This window comes from Patagioenas fasciata, chromosome 1 (assembly GCF_037038585.1).
Source record: "Patagioenas fasciata isolate bPatFas1 chromosome 1, bPatFas1.hap1, whole genome shotgun sequence".
NCBI classification, from domain to species: Eukaryota; Metazoa; Chordata; class Aves; order Columbiformes; family Columbidae; genus Patagioenas; species Patagioenas fasciata.
Window position 1 is genome coordinate 3,783,836 of NC_092520.1, and position 23,095 is coordinate 3,806,930.

Below are 23,095 nucleotides of genomic sequence, written 5' to 3' on the forward strand. Positions count from 1 at the left end.
CAAATCAAACTGTTCTACCATTCCATGCCATATTGCAGTAACCATGCATGCTGGTGCATTTGCCCGAATTGTCTCCTTCAAATAAAACCCTACCTTGACATGAGTTTGCTTTACAGCACACACCTTATAGCGCTGCTCAAATCTCCAATGAGTGCCCAAGGGATTTCAATTTTATCTTTTCTGGCGTTCCACCTGTCTCCCAAAGCTACCACTGATAATACTTGAACCCAGGGGTCATATTAATGCTGCAAACAGTGTGAAGTGGGGTGAAAATTCCCTGGAGGGGGGCAATATCAAGCACTGATTTTTCATGCATCCCTGCAACCCGTACTATGTATTTTGCATGGGTGCTTGTTTCTGTGCAGGTTTGTATGCTGTCCCTGAAGCAAAGCCTCCCCACAACCTGTGGGAAATTCCAGTTCCTTGGGGTGGCCCCTGAGGCTCCACTGGGAATGGAGCACTGAATTTTGTCTTGGGGGATCATCAGCAGGGCCTGAGGAACAACCCCAGGCTGCAACAGCCCACGCACCCTTCAGTGTGAAAGGAGAAAGCGGCTGCAGGGCTGGGTGCGAGGGGAAAAGCTGCCCACAGAGGTGGGTGCGAGGGGAGCAAGTCGGTGTGGGGTGCGCAAGGTGCTAACACCCCCGCAGGGGTGCATGCAAAGGGACTAAGTGGTTGCGGGGGTGGGCACAAGGGGAGCAAGTGCTTGCAGAAGTGGCTGCATGGGGAGCAAGCGCCTGCAGAAGTGAGTGCAAGAGGAAGAAAGGGGTGCAAACAAAAGCAGTGAGTGCAGGGGCGACTGCAAGAGGAGACACTGCCTGCAAAAGCCGTGGGTGCACAGGTGGCTGCAAGGGTGTCTGCAGAAGTGGGTGCAAGGGGAGCAAGTGTCTGCAGAACTGGGTGCAAGAGGAGGAGGAAGTGATTGCAGAAGGGGGTGCAAACAGAAGCAATGGGTGTAATGGGGGTACAAGTGGGGGTGCGAGGGGAGCAAGTGCCCGCAGAATTGGGTGCAAGAGGAAGGGTGTCTGCAGAAGTGTCTGCAAGCAAAAGCAGCCGGTTTGGGGGTGGGGAGGGGTTTAGGAGAAGGTGTTTGCAGAAATGGGTAGAAGCAAAGCAGTGGGTGCAAGGGGGAGCAACTGCCTGCAGAACTGGGTAAAAATGGAGGTACAAATGGAGGAGCAAGTGCCTGCAGAATTGGGTGCAAGCAGAAGCAGCAGGTGCAGAGGGTGTGCAAGGAGCAGAAAGTGTTTGCAGAAATGGGTGCAAGCAGAAGCAGTGGGGGGGGGGGGGGGGGGTGCAAGAGCAGCAAGTGTTTGTGGGGTGAGTGGGAAGGGTGGTGGGTGCAAAGGGTTCAGGACGTTGCAGGGTGCAGAATTCGGTGCAGAGGCGGATATGAGCGGGGGGAAGTGGCTGCAGGAGACGGGGGGGCAGCGGGTGGCTGCGGGGGGGTTGCGAGGAGAGGGAAGGTTTGGGGGTGCAAAGGGGGAAGGAGGGTTTGGGGGGTGTAAAGGGAGGGAAGATTTAGGGGTGCGGGGTGGGGGGGGTGCTGCCGGTTGCGGGCCGTGCAGGCAGAGGGGGCGGGCGCTGCCCGCAGGTTCCCGCCCTCAGGCAAGGTCGGGCGCGGTGACGTCATCACTTAAAATAAAAAGCACGGGGGGCGACATGTGTCTCAGCGGCTCGTTGGTCTAGGGGTATGATTCTCGCTTAGGGTGCGAGAGGTCCCGGGTTCAAATCCCGGACGAGCCCGCTTTTTTCCTTCCTCTAGCGTACAAACGAAGTACGCGAGGGTTAATTTTTTTCTTTTCGATCTTTTCCTCCGTGGAGGGTTTCGCCACGCCACACACCCCTCCCACGGAGGAAAGGAAAATTCGAGCATGGGGAGGAATAGAGGACAAACAGTGAAGGGGCAGAAAAAGATAAGAGCATAGAAAAGTGGGCTCGTCCGGGATTTGAACCCGGGACCTCTCGGACCCAAACCGAGAATCATACCCCTAGACCAACGAGCCGTCTGTAGAGTGTGCGTCCGCCCGAAATTTATCGGTGTAGTCCCGGCGCAAAGGGGGGGCTGAGGGGGTGGGTTCCTGTCTGCTGTACACGAAATAGGGGTAACATGTTCGCGTGGAATTTCGGAAACAAACAAAAGAAAAGACCAAAAAACACCAAGAAAATTGACTTTCCTTATATTTTAGGAGTTAAATGAAGGAGGACATATCCCTGAGAGCTATTTCAATACAGTTTTACATGGAAAACAATGCACTGTTTTTTTTTTCTCTCTCGTGTTTGGAGCTGTTCTGGAATACACATCACTTTCCTGGAAATGAAATTTTTGCAGCTGTCAGATTCCCCTGCACGATTCCCATTGTTTCCCAGCCCGCCGCAGGAAACAATCCCGTATTGTCACCAAGCCAAATGGAGCTGCCACCCCTCCACACCTGCTGCTATTTACACTGTGCCAGCAGCAGATGAGGTAAAAGGGATTTTTAGTGTTGTTACAATAAAAATAACATCCTGGCAGGTATCAATTATGCACTTACCTGGTGCCATGAAGTCAGGCCCTGCTCCTGCAAGGACTTGCTCGTGTGTTACGTTTGTGTGCTGGAAGCAGCCCCATTGCGACAGGGCTTGACAGCATCATATAATTTACTATTTAGGATATAAAACAACAATCTGGTTTCTCTCTTTTTTTTTTTTTCTGTCTTCCCATAACGTGCAGAAACAGTGACTGAAAATGGTTCGTTTTTTAGCATGAACCCTGTGCTGCCACAGACCGACCAACTTATGGAGCTCCAGAGGATGCTCTGCCTGCGCTGTGCCCGAGCACCTAATTCCATCCTGGGGCTGATGGAGGGTCTCACTGTGCCGTGGTCCTCAGCAGGAGATGGCTGCAAAGTCCTTGGGTGCAGAGACACGGCTCTGCTGACAGCAGCGTTCCCCCACATGTCCCCCAGCTGACATAGAAACATAGGATCAGAGAGTTATGGAATCATAGGATAGTTTGGGTTGGAAAGGACCTTCCAACTTATCCAGTGCCACCCCTGCCGTGAGCAGGGACATCTTCACCAGCTCAGGTTGCTCAGAGCCCCGTCCAGCCTGGCCTGGGATGTCTCCAGGGATGGTTCATCCACCACCTCTCTGGACAACCTGGGTCAGTGTTTCACCACCCTCATAGGAAAACATTTCTTCCTCATGTCTGACCTGAATTTTCCCTCCTTTAGTTTAAAACCATCACCCCTTGTCCTGTCACAACAGGCCCTGCTCGAAAGTCTGTCCCCATCTTTTTTATCGTCCCCTTTTAAGTATGGAAAGGCTGCAATAATGTCTCCAGGACTGAGAAGTGTTATTACTGACTCAAATTTGGAGCAGCTTGGGACATTTGAGCCCTGACGGCTGTTTTCCAGCAAGACCTGGTGGCCAGACACCCCATGGTGGTTCTTCTTGGTGGCTTCTCAGCAGCGTTCCACAGCAAAGGGGACATTCTCAGCCTGTCACAATGCCCCAGGAGGTGCCGTGGGGTGCTTGCTGCTCTGTGGGGAGGATGTGGGGTTGGCAGCCAACACGCTTGCACGCAGAACAAAGTTGCTTTGTCCACGGGGTGCAAGCTGAGCTGAGCCTGGCTGCTCAGAAGGTCCTCGTTTGTTGCTCATGAAATGCTCTGACGGGGAAGAAAGAGCCGTCCACATCAGGGCAGGCGGTTTCCTTGAAAAGACAGCAGTGTGTGTAATAAATGAAGCTGCTTGAGGTTAGCGGTAGGGTCCCTTTTTTGTGTGTGTGCGTGTTTGTTTTGATACACAGCAGTGAAACGCGGTCCTTGTGGGGTCGTATTTTCCTGCTGGAGCAAGCTGCCAGCTCAAGATGAGACAGCAGAAGAGGAATAGCTGAAATCCTGTGTTTGTTTGCTTCAAAAAGCCACTTAAAATTAACTCAGTGAATACGGTCCTGCACAGATTGCTCCAAAAATTAATAAATCAGGCTATATGCAAGAAAACTCGATAATGCAAACCAGGTCCCTTCATTGCCTGCCAGACCCTGGTCTCATTTACACGGGGGGCTGTTGGCTCTCCCATGGTGTCTCTGGTTTTGCACCATTGGATGGAGAGAAGAAACGTGGACTGGGCCATGCTGATGTCTCAGGGTTCAAAATCATTGGGAGAGTTGTCTTCACACTTGTGATTTCAGTGGGATGTGGAGAGGGTTGGTGCAGCTTTCGTAGAAGAAATGGTCGCGAGGTCAATCCACAAATCCCTGCTATGGGGTGATGCCCAGGGACGAGGACCAGGTGGAGAGGGGCCAGAGGAGCCCCAGGAATGATGCGAGGCTGGAACAGCTCTGCTGGGAGGACAGGCTGAGAGAGTTGGGGTGTTCAGCTGGAGAAGAGAAGCTCTGGGGAGACCTTAGTGCGGCCTTTCCAGACTTAAAAGGGGCCTGTAGGAAAGATGGGGACAGACTTTTGAGCAGGCCCTGTAGTGACAGGACAAGAGGCAGTGGTTTTAAAGGAGGGAGATTCAGGCCAAATGTGAGGAAGAAATGTTTTCCCATGAGGGTGGTGAGAACCTGTCCCAGGTTGGCCAGAGAAGTGGTGGATGAACCATCCCTGGAGACATCCCAGGCCAGGCTGGACGGGGCTCTGAGCAACCTGAGCTGGTGAAGATGTCCCTGCTCATGGCAGGGGTGGCACTGGATGAGCTGTGAAGGTCCCTTCCAACCCAAACTACTCCATAGTTCTATGACATCAAATGTGCCCAGGAGAAGCGCACTTGTCCAGATACTGCCCAGCATCATGACTGCATCTTCAGTACTGGAGATCCCAGGCACCTGGATGTCACATAGCAGGTGTCAACACTGCTGGGATGGCCTGAGGGGAACCATGTTGCCCAAGTCTCCAGCTGCCTAGACACAGAAGCAGATCATAAAATCATAGAATCATTTTGGCTGGAAAACCCCCTCCAGATCATCAAGTTCAACTGTTAACCCGACCCTGGCACTAACCCATGTCACTAAAAACCTCATCTACACATCTGTTCAACCCCTCCAGGGATGGTGACTCCAGCACTGCCCTGGGCAGCCTGTTCCAATGCCCCACAGCCCTTTGGGGAAGAAATTGTTCCCCAGATCCAACCTCAGCCTCTCCTGGTGCAACTTGATGCCATTTCCCCTCGTGCTGGCGCTTGTTCCTTGGGAGCAGAGCCCGACCCCCCCTGGCTCCAAGCTCCTTTCAGGCAGTTCAGAGATCAGAAGGGCTCCCCTCAGCTCCTGTTCTCCAGCTGAACCCCCCAGGTCCCTCAGCCGCTCCTCATGAGATCCTTCCTAAGTGGGTGATGCAGCTGCAGACAGCTGGGGCTGGCAGGGGATGCAGGTGAGGAAGCAAATCCGGGTTGAGCCTGGAGCTCAGGGCACGTGAGAAAAGGCTGAGAGCTGGGTGGGTGCAGTGGGAAAGAAGGAAAAGGCAGATTTTATCGGTCTCTGCAAGTCCCTGTTGGGATGGTGCTGAGGAGGCAGGGATGGGCTCTCCTCAGGGGTGCCCAGTGATGGGACAAGAGGCATTAGCCCAGATTGTAATGCAGGAAATTGTAATTAGTTATCCCAGACTCCTGAGCAATCAAGTTTTCTAAGGTACTCCTGTTCCATTTATTTCTAAAGAACATTTGACACTGCACTTTCCCCAAGGCCCTGGTGAGACTAAGGAGCATGTTGGAGATTGGCAATCCGTATTCACTGACACAGATGAGCATCCAGCCTGAAAGAGGTACAATTTTGAATAGTAGCTGTGCTGACGCTTCTCCTTAACCCATGGAAAAAGATAGAAGTCTGTGGTGAAGTCTGAATCACTCAATTAAGGTTTCTCCAGTGGCCACAGAGAGATCCTGGAGCAGCCACAGATCTAAGCAAGGAAGTCTCATCTGGTTTAGAGGTGATGAATCCAGGCCTGAGGTTCTTGTGCTGTGACTGCTCAATAAGAGCGTCAGGTCCTCCTTGTTGACCCCAGATCTCCTACAAACTGATCTGACATCATATGATTGAAAAACATTTATCACTTTGGTGTCTTGGCCTTCCCAGATGCTACTGGAAACAAAAAAAGAGAAATATCATCCCCTGAAAACTTATGATTTGAACGTGGACTGAGAACATTTTATAGATGCCTCTTGGGCTGGCATTGAAATCTGACCTTGACCTCCAGAAATAACCAGAGCTTGAAGGCAGCTTCTTCCATTATGAAACTCCAGTTCTCCATCCAACAGTGAAACCTTTCCACAGGTGAAAAAAGCATTTCCAATGCCTGGAAAATGGGTGAGTTTTGGTGCATACTCACCTTTTACCAACCAGGTTGGTACCGCTATGATGGCAAAAAGCAGCAATTGACAATCTCCCTTCCTGCACTGCACGGCCAACTACCACTTTTAACTTAATCTACTGCTCTGTTTGTTTTACTTGGTATCTGTTCTTACTGGTAATATATCATTTTACTGCTTGGGATATAATCTCTTATTCTGTTGCTTGCTGAGGTAGTTTGCTGATTTCATGAGCAAGATATTGCTCTTCCTGTTTTTTAATGATGATCTACCACTTTTATAAATGATCTGCTGGATTTCCAGACATTCAACAGCCCACCTAAAGCTGTGGCTTGCAGAGGATTGCTGGCCATCAGATGGCCAGATAATCATGTCTTGTCAATCTGATACATCCAGGATAAGTTAGGCTAATGCTCATTGGTGTAAATATTTCTTTTATGAAGATCCTGGCCAAGTCAAGACATCATTTGGGGGAAGTTCTGGCTGGTCTGACAGAGTGTAGGAGTTGAAGAATGAGAGATTAAGTGTTTCCCATGGTCTCGTGGGACCGTGCTCCCGTCTTGACCCACATCCTACAACGTTTGGGTCTCCAAACCTTTGAATCTGTGATGACCAGCAGAGACCCAGCATCCCAGACAGCAGCCTGGCTGAATGAAGACATGTGGAGGACAACCATATGCTCTGTCAGGGGCTGCAGGTCTGATTAATGTCAGGGTCCAAATCCTGAAGGATGAGGAAAATACGTTCATACAGCTCTGTGGAAATCATACTTAATTTTTCATTGGTAGACAGGGAGGCTACGGGGGGTGGGACTGGGAAACACAGAGTTTAAGTGACTTACCCCAAGCTGCAAAGGATAGAGATTTCCAAACTTGCAGACCAGTTGCTTGGTCACCGGGCCTCAATTTAATTAGCTAGTGTGTTTTTATTTAAGAATGACAGCGCATTACGTTTCCTTGTAATTCATGGACCTCACCCCACTGTGTGCAGATAAAGATCAAAGAGATGGCTCAGGCTCACAGCCTTTCTGCTAGAAATAGTTCTTTTCATGCCTTATATTTGAGAACATCAACAGTATCTAAAACATTCAGCAATTTTTTTCTTTTCTACTTGACTCCGTTCAAATAATTTCCTCTTTCTTTGGTGCAAGTTTCTGCGCTCTGAAAGCCTCACGCAGAGCCCTCAGAAATAAATCAGATCTCAAGCGTTCAGCCTCATTGCTTGTTTTGCAGGTCCACGTTTTGCGAGCAGACCCTTTTCATGCATGTACAGCAGCCTGCTTGCAAACGCTGGCAGAAAAATAGTCGTTTGTGAAATCACTAGCCACCAAATCCCTGCCTAAGCTTGGAGTGATTAAGCCTGGGTTATCATAAGAACGTCAAAGTGCATGACACCCCATGTAATATCTTCATGGGTTCTGCCATGACAGTGTCAGGTGTGAAGGTAATTGCTGCTCTGTCTTTTCATCATCATTCCTTCCCTCCTGACCTAGGAAAACAGGTGGGTTGTTCTTTCTGACTTAAGGGATCTTGATCAGATTCAGTGGAAGGATGCTGAGAAGAAAATCAGGTCCGTGACTAATAGTAATTCTAACTGACCTCAATTTGGGCAACACTTATGCCAGAGAGGAGACCTAATTAGCGAGTGGATGAGCTATTTATACCACAAACACTCAACCTGATGATTCCTTTCCTGCGTTGCTCTCTTCAACTTTCCCTTGTCTGCAGAAAGCAAGAGCTCTTCTACAACCAAGCCCTTTCCCAGTAGTCAGTTTGAAAGGGGCTACCACATTTTAGGCCTCTTTAGACGTATACGTTACTGCATCGACCCTTATAGACGTAGCCATCAAAAGCAAAGGCCAGTTCTTCATTATCAACTGGGGTTTTGCAGGTAGGTTGCTTCTATAGAGCTAAAGAATCATAGAATCGTGTAGGCTGGAAAAGACATTTAATATCGTTGAGTCTAACTGCTAACCTAACAGTGCCAAATTGACCACAAACCCATGTCCCTAAGAACCTCATCTCCACATCTGTTCAACCCCTCCAGGGATGGTGACTCCAGCACTGCCCTGGGCAGCCTGTTCCAATGCCCCACAGCCCTTTGGGGAAGAAATTGTTCCCAAGATCCAACCTCAACCTCCCCTGGCGCAACTTGAGGCCTTTTCCTCTGCTCCTGGCGCTTGTTCCTTGGGAGCAGAGCCCGACCCCCCTGGCTCCAAGCTCCTTTCAGGCAGTTCAGAGATCAGAAGGTCTCCCCTCAGCTCCTGTTCTCCAGCTGAACCCCCCAGGTCCCTCAGCCACTCCCATCACACTTGTGCTCCAGCCCCTTCCCCAGCTCCGTTCCCTTCTCTCAACTCGCTCCAGCACCTCAAGGCCTTTCTTGGCGTGAGGGGCCCAAAACTGCCCCCAGGATTGGCGGTTTGGCCTCCCCAGGTCCCAGCACAGGGACGGTCACTGCCCTGGGCCTGCTGGCCACACCAGTGCTGGTCCCAGCCAGGATGCTGGTGGCCTCTTGGCCACCTGGGCACATGCTGGCTCACGTGCAGCCACTGGCACCAACACCCCCAGCTCCTTTTCCGCCGGGCACTTTCCAGCCACTCTTCCCTGAGCCTGTAGCACTGCCTGGGGTTCATGTGACCCAAGTGCAGGACCTGGCACTTGGCCTTGTTAAACCTCATTTGGTCCATCGATTGAATCTCAATTGGCCCATCAATGCAGCCAGTCCAGATCCCTCCGTATGTCCTTCCTACCCTCTAGCAGATCAACACTCTCACCCAACTTGGTGTTGTCTACAACCTTACTGAGGGTGCACTCTATCCCCTTGTCCAGATCCTTGATAAAGATACTAAACGGAACTGGCCCCAGCAGTGAGCCTTGGGGAGCACCACTCAGGACTGACCACCAACTGGATTTGACTCTATGCACCACAACTCTTTGGGCCTGGCCATCCAGCAGGTTTAGGCTGGGTTGGAAAGGACCTTATAGCTCATATAGCCCAACCCCCCTGCCATGAGCAGGGACATCTACAACCAGATCAGGTTACTCAGAGCCCTGTCCAGCCTGGACTGGGATGTCTCCAGGGATGGGACATCCACCACCTCTCTGGCCAACCTGTGCGCATGTTTCACCACCTGCATTGTAAAAAATGTCTTCCTTATATGTAATCTCAGCCTACCATCTTTTAGTTTAAAACCATCACCCCTTGTCCTAGTGCTACAGGTCCTTTCTGCCTGTCATCTGCTGTCTGTGACTGTTAGTAGCTGCTGAGTAGTGAAGGAACCAGTAGGCATAGGGCAGACCAACAGCTGGGTGGCTTGGCAGATGGTAATTTTTGAGGAGCTGGCTCGTGTTTCCAAAAGAGGGGCTCTATGGAGGACAGCTCCCAAGTGCGGGGGTGAGATGGCTGGTTTGGATCTCACTGTCTGATGAGCATAGATGGGAGTGAGATGACAGCCCTGGGACATCATCTGCATCCCAGCTGCCACCTGGTGCTCATTCAGTTGGGTGGGAGAAAGAAGTACCTTCCATGTGCTTTACCATCAGCACATCTAGGGTGAGGAGCAAACAAACTGGACACACAAAAGCTCTGTGTTACCCCGAAATTCATGCAGTTATCCAAGGATGTGACTCCACACTGATGCTGGTTGGGGGCCTGCAGAGCAGTTGTGATGGATTCGAGGAGGATGTGAGCTGGTCTTTAGGACGACACGTTGCACACCCTCCTGTACCATGGCAAATGTGAGCCAGCTCCACCCTCTCAAATGAAGGGGCATGATTTCACCTCCCATTACCTCATGCTTACCACAGGGTAAGAGCATGGATGTGGACAGTATGACACATCACAACTTCACACCCTTGCCTTGGTGACTTGCTCCTGCATCCATACCCTTTTTGTATTTATACTCTTGAATGGGAGGAGGCTAAACATATGCATCCAAAGTTTCATAGGTTTGGCAAAAATGGCCCTACACAGCATGTCGCACAACCTCTGCAAAAGGCAAGATCAGAGGTTTCCAACCTGACTTAAACTATCCTGGATTTATCATGGAGTAAGGAAAGACCGATTTGTATCTTAAAATGCAAGTGCTATGCTTCAGTGAAAAGCAGATTGATGGCTCAGATAAGAAGCATGGCATTAGTGGTGTTGTTTGTTTGTTTGTTTGTTTGTTTTTCTGCTGGTAAGGAGCTTTTATCCTAATATGAGTCCTAGAAATTAGCACAAAGCATTACAAGGGAGAAAGAACAATCCTAATCCTGTGTATCAGCAGTGTCTAACCTGCCAAGCATAAATATTCATGTAATGACTTCACAGTTACTTGGTAACCACAACAAAGCACACATAGAAAATGTAATTACAGGGCTCCGTAAACTCATCTTAAATTATCACCTATAGCCAGGCATATATTATTAGATATTAGATTCTCCCTTAGATCAGAATCTCATGTTCCTTGTGTCTAATTTGAAATAACTATCTCCTTATTGCCAAGCGACGAAATCTAAATGGAGTCATGTTAAGTCCTACTTCTCAGCCCAATTAAGGAAAAGTGATTACGGATCTGGAAGCAGATGCAGATATTACTGGGGAAGGGATGATGGCAGGAGCCTACAGGAAGCAGTCAATGCTTTCCAGGGGTCATTTGTAGGGGAACCCGTAGGAACAGAGTTTCTATTGTTATATACTTCGGCGTATGTGGGGCGGAGAGGGGGCGAGAGACCGGATTCCCATTTTTAAGTGCTTTGGAGGTTTTCAGAAGGAGTCAGGTTCCATTGTTGCAATTTAAATATTCTCTAAGCTCGCTGGGAACAATAGGCATTTTCACCGCTTTTCCCTCTGCGCCCTTCCCTCTCTTGATGAGGTTCACACTCTTTGGTCATCCAACAACTGCCATTGATCTTTATTCCATGCGGGGGGAGGTGGTTGGATGCACTTATCCCAACAAAAGACAGAGGAGATGTAGAGAGATGTCCTTGGAGCTCTCTGAACGCAACAGGCAGGAGAAGCAGGTGGCTTTGTAGCTCTCTTGGCTGCAAGCACCTGGGTCATTTTACGGAGGACCATCTGTCAGATGCACCACGAATTGTCCTGGATGGAGGGTCCCTTTTGCTCAGCGGGATGACAACGTGTGCAGCATCCCTGGGGTGGCTCAATGTCCTTGGCATGGCTGATGATGTGGTGAAAAAGCACTGAGAGTCAACATACAGATGGACCAACCTTCTCCAGAGGGCTCTTTGCTCCTGGAAATGATCAGGTCTCCTCACCAAGGTGGAGGAGTCTGGGGACAAAGTCATCCTTCTCCAAACCCCAAAGAGAAGGTGTGAAAGTCACAGGCAGCAGCTGTAAAGGGGGAGGGTGGGATTGAGGGCTCAGAGGACATGCATCCTGCTGCATGCACCCAGGAGCACAAGTAATTACTCCTACAGGGAAGAGACATTATGGCAGAAGCGGCCACGAGATAAATACAGAAACGGGCATGTATTTGCAAACACTTTTAGCAAAGAGAATAAAATCAGGGACAGACACTGACCCCCAATTCCCTTTAGTGACCAAAGGATTTGAGTCACCATCCCTAGAGCTGTTTAGAAGATGCGTAGACGATGTTCTTAGGGACATGGTTTAGTGGTGGACTAGGCAGTGTTGGGTTAACAGTTGGACTCAATGATCTTAAAGGTATTTTCCCAACCGAAATAATTCTATGATCGTATTCTAAGACTTCTAAAAATGGTGGCTCTGGTCTGTTGAGAAATGAGTTTGCCCCAACTGCCTGCCCATTTTCTGGCCTTGGTTTTGTTGCTCCATCACAAATTGCTTGATCCTAAAGGCAGAAGACAACCAGAGAAGAGCATCTCTCTAATGCATTTATCAATGAGTTTAAGGTGGAAATTAGGAGTGAGTGAGACCTTGTTTTTCTGCTCTGGAAGGAGAGTCTTTGATTTTGGTATCTCCTACTCCATGAAATCTGAACATGCAAACACACACATAAATGCACCAGGAAAAGAAAATCTAACCCACCAAAAAAAGACTGACTTCAAGAAAACCACTCAATTTCATTTGAAATCCAGATTTTTGAGAGTCTTTCATATTTCCTTGTATGAAAAGAGCACTTGCCCTATGAAAAATGCAGAAAACAAAAAAAAAAAGGTCAAAGCATTCTATTCTGCAGACACATGGACCCTGGACATTGTCGGAATGTGCCTGCTCAGTTTTAACACAGCATTGTGCTGAAGTCAGGACTCAGAAAGAAGTTTTAATTTCAGTGAAAACTACACTTCCTTTTGTTGGGAAAATAAAAGTTTTCACTGAAACTTTATGATTACTCTATTTATGATGCTGGGGCCAAATTATAAATGCAATTTGTGTATTGGAAATCCCCTTGAAATTTCAATTAAACTTGATATATGTGCTTTCAGCATCCTTTCCTAAGAGAGTTTGTTTCTGGGCCAAATTATTCCATCTTTACTCATACATTAGTAAGTGGAGTCTTTCTTACTGCACGCTTCAGAGTCCGATCCTTTTCTCCTTTTCTTTCAAACCACTGCAGGTTTCTCCAAGAAAAAAAAGAAGAAGAAGACAAAACATATTCTAACAGCAGTAGCTCTTTTTCCATTGCTCTCCATCTGGTACGTGATCTGTGATCATACCTCCAGGTCATTATGCTTGTAATGTTTATTGGAAAAATCAATCTTTAACTTTAAGACTTTACACAGGAAATATTAAAGTAAATTAGGACCCTATACATCCATTTTCAAATTTCCTTTCGACCTCACAGTACCTACTTCTTTCATGAAAAGGGATCAAGATTATTATTTTTTTGCAAAGCTGTTCCATTTTTGCATAACCGTCAAAATTTCCTGGAAATACAATTTGCCCAGCTACCTTAGTTATTATCTCCAGCCCGTATTAGCAGCTAAGCGGTTGTTGACATTCTCTTTCAATATTGCTACTAAAACTCCATGAAGCTTACGCGGAATTTATACACGAATGTCAACTCATTTTTAAAATATGTAATAGGAAAAGATCAGCCAATGCCTTTCTGGCCACCTACGTTTCAGAAGGTATTGGCTGGTGTTAAAGTAGTGTATACATATATATTTTAAGAAACCACACATTTTCTGGGCCAGAATCCAAGGGCATATAAAGTAGTTTAGTCAGTTATGACTGGATGAGGAGTTAGATGGAAAACAGAGCATTCTCAGAGGCTTTGGGTGCACATGAATTTCTTTCCAAAATTAATGTGAGTGGGGGTCATTAATTTTACTTTTATTTTGGTGGGTGAAATGTCGCTCTTCTGGATATTCTCAGGGCGCGATGTGAAGCCACATCTAGCAAAGGCAGGACCCTCCGGCCCCCGTCGATGCCTTCCAGTGCTGAGACTGAACACATCCCGCTATTCACAGCACTTTGGGGCTGGAACAGAAATACTGTGACAAACAAAAATTTAAAATATATATATATTACGGTGACAGCTTGAGGTTGGAGGGCCTCGTGAAATGAGATGAAAGCCACCAAGAAAGACCAAGCCACCAAGAAAGGGCAAAATGCAAAGGACCGATGGACCAATGCTCCAGGCTCCTGCACCCTCTCTAGGTTTGATCCTGCAAAGCCCGTGTGACCTTCACCACTTACAGCTATAGTAGCAAAAATAAACAATATTGACTTTTCTCCCTTTGTTTTGACAAAGGATTGAGGCTACTTTGCAGATTCTTTGGGTCTGTTTGTAACAGGGTCATCTCCAGGTGGAAGGTGCTAGTGAAGAGCAAGATATTCTTGTTCTTTATCGTTGATATTTTGCCCATTTAATATCATTAGAGCTGATGTGCCCATTTAATATCATTAGAGCCGATGTGTCCTTTGGGTTTCTCATGGAACCAGCTCATCTTCTCCATCCCAAGAAAACACTGTGTTTAGAACACGGCTAAAAGCTGCTCAAGGCTGCGTCTTTAACGATGCCAATGGGAAGACTGCATAACATGAAAATAAAGTTTAAAAGTAATCAGATCTCTCTTTTCAAAAATAAGTAAAAAAATAAAAAGGCGACGTTTTTCTTGATTGTGGGACCACATCCACCAGCTGTAGACCCAGCTTATTTTCATAACAGAGCACACAAGACACCATAATAAACAGTCGAGAACAAAACCACATGCTGCCATGAAATGAGGCAGAATATCAAAATGTACGAGGGAGAGGCCAGATTCAGTGATGCCTCTTGGTTATAACGTGGTTCTAAGGGTCAAGGGACCACCAGAGCCCCACGGATGCAGGGACTGATGCTGCGGGGACTGTAGCAGCTGGCATGGGAGCATCACTACATCCCATGCACACAACCTCACTCCAGGTCAGCCAGACTACAGATGAGCCCCTGGGAGGTGCCACCACCACAGCTCCCAGTTTTGCAAGGATGGCAAGTTTTTCCTCCCCGGGAACAATTTGCACGGACAGCATCAGATGTTAATTTTCTGTCCTGAGATCTCTCTCTCAGATCGACTCTATCATTTTTTTCCAAGCCCCTGGGCTGTTGTAGGCTGGACTTCATTTGTTTTAAACTCCTCTGTCTGGGACCTATTGTTCTGGGCTGCTGGTTCACAGCTCTGTAAGTCATTACCAGCTGTATCCCTTGCCCAGAAGGAGCCGTTGGGTCTTTTTTTAATTCCTTTTTTTTAAACACAGAAAATTAGTTTTGTGGCTGCAAAAGAGAAAAACCCTGGAATCTCATACACCAAAAAAAGAGAAGAGAGTGCGATTACATAATAACATGGTGCACCAAAAAGTTTACTGATGACCTGCCTGCAACAAAATGGCTAAGCTGCCAAACAGGACCAGAATTTGTGGCGTAACTCAAGCCTGGTCCAAGATGCTCAGATGCAGCTCAGGATTTCCCCAGCACGCCAGGCTATTCAGAACAAAACTGTAGGTATAGACAATTACAGAGGCAGTTGACAGCTGCAAAGAAGCTTGGTCCAAGCTTAACCAGAGCTCCACGGTACGTGGATCACAAATCTGCAGGTGACCGGTGGTGTGTCTTGTATCTCATCCTTCTTCTGCAAGTGTGGGTCATTTGTGTGCTCCCTTGCTCAAGCACACCCAGAACTATAACCTCGAAGGCACAGCGCTCCCAGGAATAGAGCCCATATCCTGGAACAACAACTGGAAGTCACTGGTGGGAGGAGAAAATGCTTTGTGAAAGCATCAACCAGTAGGTTGTACCTGGAGAGTAACCACAGGCTGTGTAGGACCCGATTGAAAGAGGAAGAGAAAGAAGAAGAAAAAAAGTCAACAGCATTTTTATTTGAGGCATGACCTACTAATTTACTAACTTTCTTCCACCCAGACATGAGCAGCCACATCTTTACTACCTTTTGGGATCATCTGTGCAAAGGGGTCTCTGCAGCCTGGGAGGCTGGGACATTTTCTTTCTGGTGGGGTCACATTTGGGTAGATCTGGGACCCATTTAACCTTAATCCACTTGTGGCTTAATGTCTTAAATTCCTTCTCCACGTATGAGCTGCCACTTCATTCCCATTTTATTAGATTCCCAGGAAAGCTGCGAGGGCTCAGGGATGATATCACCATCAAAGGCTGGAGGGTTCTAATGCCACAGGTTCCATGGAAGCTTCTCGTGGGCTCACCCACTTGCCTGCATTATTTCCAGCTGTGCTCACAACTCCATGTATGATGCAGGAGAGTCAGAGAAGTTTATGTCGCTTCTCTTCCATGTGTCATAAAAGAATGGTCGATTCTGGGCACTGGGGAAAAGGGAGGTCCACCTCAGGTCATCTGGAGACGATGTTTGCCAGGAACTAGGCTATGGGCAAAGGGATTGTCTCAGCATCAAAAACATTCTAAGGAGGTAAATCACCTTCTGCTATTTCTCTTGAAACAGATAATGAGATAAACATAATCCTCATTTCTCAACTGGACATCAGGATAAGAGTGATGGGCCATCACTCTTTTAACACAGGCTAAAGCCAACAGGCTCTTGAGTTGTATATATCTCAAGGGTTGGCATCAAGAGGATGGACCAGACTCTTCAGTGATGCCCAGCGACAGGATGAGGGGCAGCAGGCACAGACTGAAATGCAGAAGGTTCCATCTGAATATAAGGACAAAATTCTTTCCTTTGAGGTGTCAGAGCCCTGGAATAGGCTGTCCAGAGCGGTTGTGGAGTTTCCTTCTCTGGAGACATTCAAACCCACCTGGACACATTCCTGTGTGATCTGCTCTGATGACCCTGCGTTAGCAGGTGGGTTGAACTGGATGTTCTCCAGAGGTCCCTTCAAATCCCAACCATCCTGTGATTCTGTGATTTATGGACCTCCATGATGCTTGAGAACCCCTTTGCCAGTGTGAGTCATGTCAAATGGGGTTGTCATCCCTACTCTGCCCCTGCGTAAAGTGAATCTGCTTGGACCCTGGTGGCTGCACACAGCCTGGCTGAGTGCACAGGAGGGATCAGAGCATCCGTGGCTAACGCATCTCATCCCCGTGTATTTTTGTCAGAGAGAGTTAGAGAGAAGCTGTCCAGGGGAGGAGAAGAAAGAGGCAGGGATGCTCCTCACTCCAACTGTTTGCAGACCAGGTGTAGGCTCATTCCTCGAATTCGCAGAGCTTTATTCCCCATCAAAAAACTTTTAAAGGCTGCAGAGTCTCAGGAGAACAGCAGCAGGATAATAAAGAGGTAATATATGTATTATAGCTGGCGGGTCAGAGGGGATCAAAAAAGTGGCAAAGTCATGAAGCAGAAGCAATATCTCACTAAAAACAGCGGTGAAGATTTATACATTTCAGGAGCTGTCACCTCCATGGGTTGTACTGTCCTGCTTATTTTTTCGGACGTGAGAGTAAAACAGATGAAAACTTGACTTACGGTTTGCTTGCACTTTCAAGAGGAGGAATTCAACAGGCAGTAATATATCTGGGACTTCTCAGGGTGTTGCCCAGTTATTGCTCCATAGAAGCCAAAATGCAAGTCTTTACTCCCAAGTGACATAGAAATCCCATTCCTCCTCAGCTCTGTGCAAGATACATCATCATGCACACTGAAAAGCAGTTGATCTCTGAGATCTGCAGTGTAAATATTTGGGAAGCTGCATGTATAGCCTTGTAGGCATATCCCTACCAGGTCCTGCTGACCTTGTCTGAGTGGGAAAAGTGTGGAATGAAGAAGGTGCAAGAATGAAGCACCCCTTCCCAAATCTGAAAGCCATGGGGAGTTTTGGGACAACACTACTGATGACAACCCAGGCTAAATGTCTGACCATGACAGAGACAAGGACTGTAGGAGATCTGAGCTTTGTGGACTTCATGAGCCTGAGTATTTGAGCTGTGTGTTGAGTGGGCAGCCCCAAGAAACATGATTGCTGCCAGAGTTGTAAATCCAGTAAAATCTGCATCATATATTGTTTCTTCTCCATCCCCCTCTGGGATGGCTGGTGGCACCCAGCACTCCAGATAGCTGGATGGAGAGCAGTGTCACCATCTCCCTCTGGCTCACACCCTCCCAAAGACATGAGAAGGAAACATAAACTCCCTAAAGCTCTGCCCCCCCATCTAGGATTACCTTCCTTGAATCCTTATATTTTCTTTAAAATTTCCCGACGTGCGATGTCTTCTCAAACCCTCTTTTCCAGGTGACAGGTGGCTTTGTGAAGTTCCCAGTTTTGTTGCCCTCAAATTTCAGAGGAGCCTATGAGAAAAGAAGCACAAGGACAGGAGCCACAGGAACCAAAAGGCAGAGAAAACTGCCTTCAAATTTCATCTTGTTCTGCTTTACTCTGTTCTCCTTTGGTATCTTTCTGCATTTCCTGTATGTGAAGGACAGCCTGGTTAAGAAGATATTAAGGTTACAGAAGAGAAAGAAGGATCATGTGGACTGGTATAAAAATGATCTGTGTTGAGGCCATGGAAGTCCCAAATGTGAGGAAAAATAAACTTTGACTTGACAATGCAGAAGAACAAGTATCCACAGAGTGAGGTTGTAGACCTTTGGTAGATGACCTTATCTCTTTTGAGTGACAAGTGATAGGCCAAGAGGAAATGGCATCAAATCATATCGGGGAGGTTTATATTGGATATTAGGAAAAATTTCTTCATGGAAAGGGTTGTCAGGCATTGGAACAGGCTGCCCAGGGATGTAGTTGAGTCACCATCCCTGGAGGTGTTTAAAAGATGTGTAGATGTGACGCTTAGGGACATGGTTTAGTGGGACTTGGCAGTGTTAGGTTTATGGTTGGACTCTATGATCTTAAAGGTCTTTTCCAACCTAAATGATTCTATGATTCCTTAACAGAGCAGGTTGGACATCTCTTCCAGCCATTTCAGCTTCTTCTGTCTACCAGGTGGGACAACGCAAGACCAGACTCAAAGCTGCCCCAGAATTTTGGACCATGGGCTGCTGCTAAACTGGTGAGGTAGGAGAAGGCTTCCTGACATCACACTCAAAAGGACATGGTTTTTTTCTCTCTTTTGGAGATGGTAAATTACAGCTGCCACCACTGCTACCAAATCCACTTCGCTGAATGACACACCAAGGGATGTGCAAGAAGTAGTCCCTTTATTTAGCCCTAGCAATTTCTTCTCAGGTTCGTCCTGAGCTCTTTCTCTATCACTCAGGGCAGCAAATCCAGCTCAAATTAACAGATGCTTCAAGGATTTTGGCACAGTGTAGAAAAGTACTGGGTGATCAAGGAGGCAATCACCTAAAAATAAAGAGTAAGTGATGGCAAGCTTCAGTTCTCTGTAAGAGAAAGCCCAACAAGAGGCCTAAGTTGCCCTCAAGGCTTGCAAATGTTTTTCCCTGTCCCTTGTCCCTTTCTTTTGGGGAAAGTAGTGCCATGCATGACCACAGCTGGGAGATGCTTGTTGTTTACCCCTCTTGCCCATCAGTTCATAGGACTGTAGGTCCACTGGCTCCTCCATCAGCTCCCAAGGGCTCCATCTAAACTTCAAAAGAGGAGAGGACCTAGGATGGACAGCGGTCTCTATCAGAATTCACATATTTTTCCATACTAGTGTTTTTTCCTATGCATAACCAAAGTTTTGCTTTCTTCGCCACACTGACAGCAGTTAAAATGATGTGGTGGTTCTGGGTAGAAGCAGCTGTAAACACCACTGTTGTGAGGGAAAAACAGCTCTCAGAGGCTATGGCGAAAGCAACAAACTTGGTTTTTTTTAAAAAAAAAATAGTAAAAATGCTGAGAACAGAGTGTGGCTAGCCTGAAGGCTGAAAGAAATACTGTTCATGGCACAAAAGGAACACTGCATGAGAATAAATTCATTGTCTGTGGCCAAATTTACATAATTTGCTTCTATTTTGTGGTACCTTAATTTTAGGAAGGACTCAGCTTGAGACAAAACATAGGGACATGATGGGTGGGTTGAGTTCAGCATTGTCCCTGCACCCTGCTGGAATCGCTCCTTGGACCAACCTCAAAAAGTGGTGGCATCCAAAATGCCAAGTCCCTTTTGAAAATGTTTGTGTGGACACTGAGGAGACAAAACCAAGCCTGGATTTCAAAGCTGTGGTCAGTTTGAAGGTCTAAATTTTGATCCATTAACTGAGGGAAGGGTGAGGAGGTGGACCCACATTCCCAAAGGGCTCTTAAAACTCTGACTTTGCCTGTGCCTAATATTTGAGGGGAGAGGTGGTGACAATCTGGGGATGGTCCTGCTTTGATCTGTGTGGTACCTACGTGTCCTGAAGACCAGCAATGCCTATTGTCCCTTTCTCTGCTGACCTTTTATTCCTCTGAGATTTTAAACCCAGTGGTAGAAGCAAGAGGGGAACCAGGGAGGAAAATTTCCAGCTTGGGTTTACAACAACCCCTTTGCTTCTGACTCTGGTGAGACCCCCCTGCAGTGCTGGTCCAGCTCTGGGTCCTCAGCACAGGACACACATGGACCTGCTGGAGAGGGGCCAGAGGAGCCCCAGGAATGATGCGAGGCTGGAACAGCTCTGCTGGGAGGACAGGCTGAGAGAGTTGGGGTGTTCAGCTGGAAAAGAGAAGCTCCGGGTACACCTTATTGCAGCCTTTTTGTACTTAAAAGGGGCCAATTAGAAAGATGAGGACAGACTTTTGAGCAGGGCTTTTTGTGATAGGACAAGGAGTGATCGTTTTAAACTAAAAGAGGGGAGATTCAGGCCAGACATGAGGAAGAAATGTTTTGTGATGAGGGTGGTGAGAGCCTGTCCCAGGTTGCCCAGAGAGGTGGTGGATGCCCCATCCCTGGAGCTCTGAGCAACCTGATCTGGATGAAGATGTCCCTGCTCATGGCAGGGGGCTTGGACTAGGTGACTTTTGAAGATCCCTTCCAACCCAAACTATTCTGTGATTTTATGATTCTATGTTTCTGTTATTCTATGATTCCCTGCACCTTCCCCACCCAGCAGTGGGCTGGCAGTGGACAGGGATATAATCCTTCATTTCAGATGCCCATGGTAGGATGAAAACCAGCCAGCACCGTGCAGTGTCCTGTTGTCTCTTGGGAGACATCCCAGGCGTGGGAGCGGCTGCTGCTGTATGCAAGGCAGGACGACTCCCCATCATCCTCCCAGTCTTTATTTCCTTAGCTCTCCTGATGATACAGCTTGAAGCACAGAAGTGTTCTGTGAGGAATGTGTTTCAAGATGAAGATGAATACCTCAAGCCTGACAGTGTAAACACTGAGAGCCTGTTTGGCTTCTTCCAGTGCCAGCTCCCTGGATGGACGTAAAAATCCCCTTCACCACCCGTGGAGGCTCTTTGGTTCCCTCTGATGAGTTGGAGCTGTTCTGACCCAAAGCAGATGGAGTCAGTTATTTACACCACGTTCTCCTGGGGTGCACTCTTGACCCACTGGTCTCGATAGACATATGCACTGGTGCCGGCTGATTGTTTCTGTATGACACGGAGAGCATTAGTGGAGCAGAGCCAGGCAGAGGCCCTCGGAGAATGAGCAAGCAATGGGGATGTAGTGCTGGGAGAAGAGTTGCTGGTCTCATACCAAGCAGCTGTGCCTGGTGTTCAGGTGGCAGGAAGGGAAGAAAAATGTCCTTGCTGGCCCCTTGCAGACTGAGCTGGGTGGTGGGCAGTGGTTGAGGGTTTAGGGGATGCCACCCTTGATGGAATGTCACTGAGGGCTGGCATTGAGCATGATGTGGAAGGCAAGGGAAAGGAGGGGAGCTCTGAGATGCATTGGTCCTGAAAACTCCACGTGAGGGCATTTCAGGGGTCAAAGACAATTCAATGTGTCCTGACTCTGCCTGGGGTTCTGAGGAGCAAGGCAGAAGGACATACCATGGTCATTTCTGCTCCAGATCCCTCATGATCCTTTGACTATGTTCATTTGGGGAACCCATCTTTCCCTCTCCTTCACCTCTCCTGCTCTGTAACCCTGGAGTCAAAGTTTGGGGTCCCTGGAAATGTGCCCCGAGAGGAGAAGTACCATGAAACTCAGAATTTCTACGGTGTCCTGCAGCTTTGTAGCCCAGAGCAAGCATGATCGTACCTGCGAGCCAGCTGAGCACAGCAGGCAGCTGCTGTCCCAGCTGCCGCAAGAGGAGAGGGGAAGGAATTTCGGAGATAGCATGTGGGGAAGGGTGTTAAAGAGTTGCAAGGACTTCAGGACTTGATGGGTACGATTCCTTGATACAAAGCCAACAGACGCTTATTTGCTCCTGCTCTGTTTTAACCCTTCTTCCCATTTTTTTTTTCTCCACAGAAAGAAAGCTTCAACCTCAGAAGGAGCAAAGAAAGATTAAGTAGAAGGAGTTACACTTTCCTGGCTGCTATCAAGACCTCTTTTCCAACTTTTCTCCTTTTTTTATTTCTCTCTCTCTTTTCACACTGACATACCTTTAACGTTTTATGAGCTGAACTGTATTTCATTGCACGAGGCACTGGCAGACAATCTGAGAGCCTTTTATTCTGAGGTGCTTTTCAGCTTCCAGGCTATGATCTACATCACCTCAAGCCAAAGCCAGGCTTCAGCCATGGGCCTGGCTGACATTTTACAGGGAAAGGGAGTGAGGCATCAACTTATAAAGGTGTTTGAAGACCCAAGTGTTGCATATTAAGATACGCCAAGTTTGAACTCCACGCAACATGCTCACTTGGCTGAGGTGCTTACCTGGGGTGATTATTGCAAAATCGACAACACCGGACATGCTGACACAGCAACTTCACCAGTGAGTTTCACCAGCTGTGAGTGGACCCAAGAGCAGCAGGAGACCAGCAGAAGTCCCTAAAGTGAGCAGTTAACCCATGGAACACCTCGCCAGATGATGTGATGGAGGCAAAACATGACTATGGGCTTGAGAGGAGTCCTTGGGAGAGACATCCGTTGGAGATCACTAAGGAGACACGCTTCAGCCAAGTGATGCCCTATGCAGAAAATGATCAGAGGTTGGGAGAGTATGCAAGGGTAGTATCAAATATGTTCATACTGTTTGCATGCCTATTGAAGAACCAAGCTATATGGTCACTTGCTATATAAGTCAGAGTGTCCACCCTGCCTCTTTCTGAATGAGGTGGTGAAGCTATTTTACGATGAACAACCAAGGAGAACTGGGAGCTTCTAATAGTTGAATTATATGTATTTTGCTTTGAAATGTATCCCGGTGGAGGCTGATGTTACTTTGGTCCCACAAAGATAAGCTGAATCCTTCTTCACTCCAAAGAGATAAGAGAAGAAATAGAGGCCAGAAACCTACTGAGAAGGCAAGTGCTGGAAACAGTAACTGAATACAACTCCCTTGGGCTGGTTTACTCAGTCCTAACAGGCAGTGAATTGGTTATAATGAATCAGGCAGACGGGCCTGATTAAATGGGAAGTT

The 23,095-nt window shown here is 47.7% G+C and overlaps 2 non-coding genes across 2 annotated transcripts; one reads left to right on the forward strand and one right to left on the reverse strand.

Moving 5' to 3' along the window:
* The first annotated feature begins 1,674 nt into the window (after positions 1-1,674).
* Positions 1,675-1,746, forward strand: TRNAP-AGG (transfer RNA proline (anticodon AGG)). Its single transcript has one exon. It is a non-coding gene; the product is annotated as a tRNA-Pro (tRNA).
* A 188-nt stretch (positions 1,747-1,934) lies between these two features.
* On the reverse strand, positions 1,935-2,006 carry TRNAP-UGG (transfer RNA proline (anticodon UGG)). The gene has a single exon. It is a non-coding gene; the product is annotated as a tRNA-Pro (tRNA).
* Between the last annotated feature and the right edge of the window lie 21,089 nt (positions 2,007-23,095).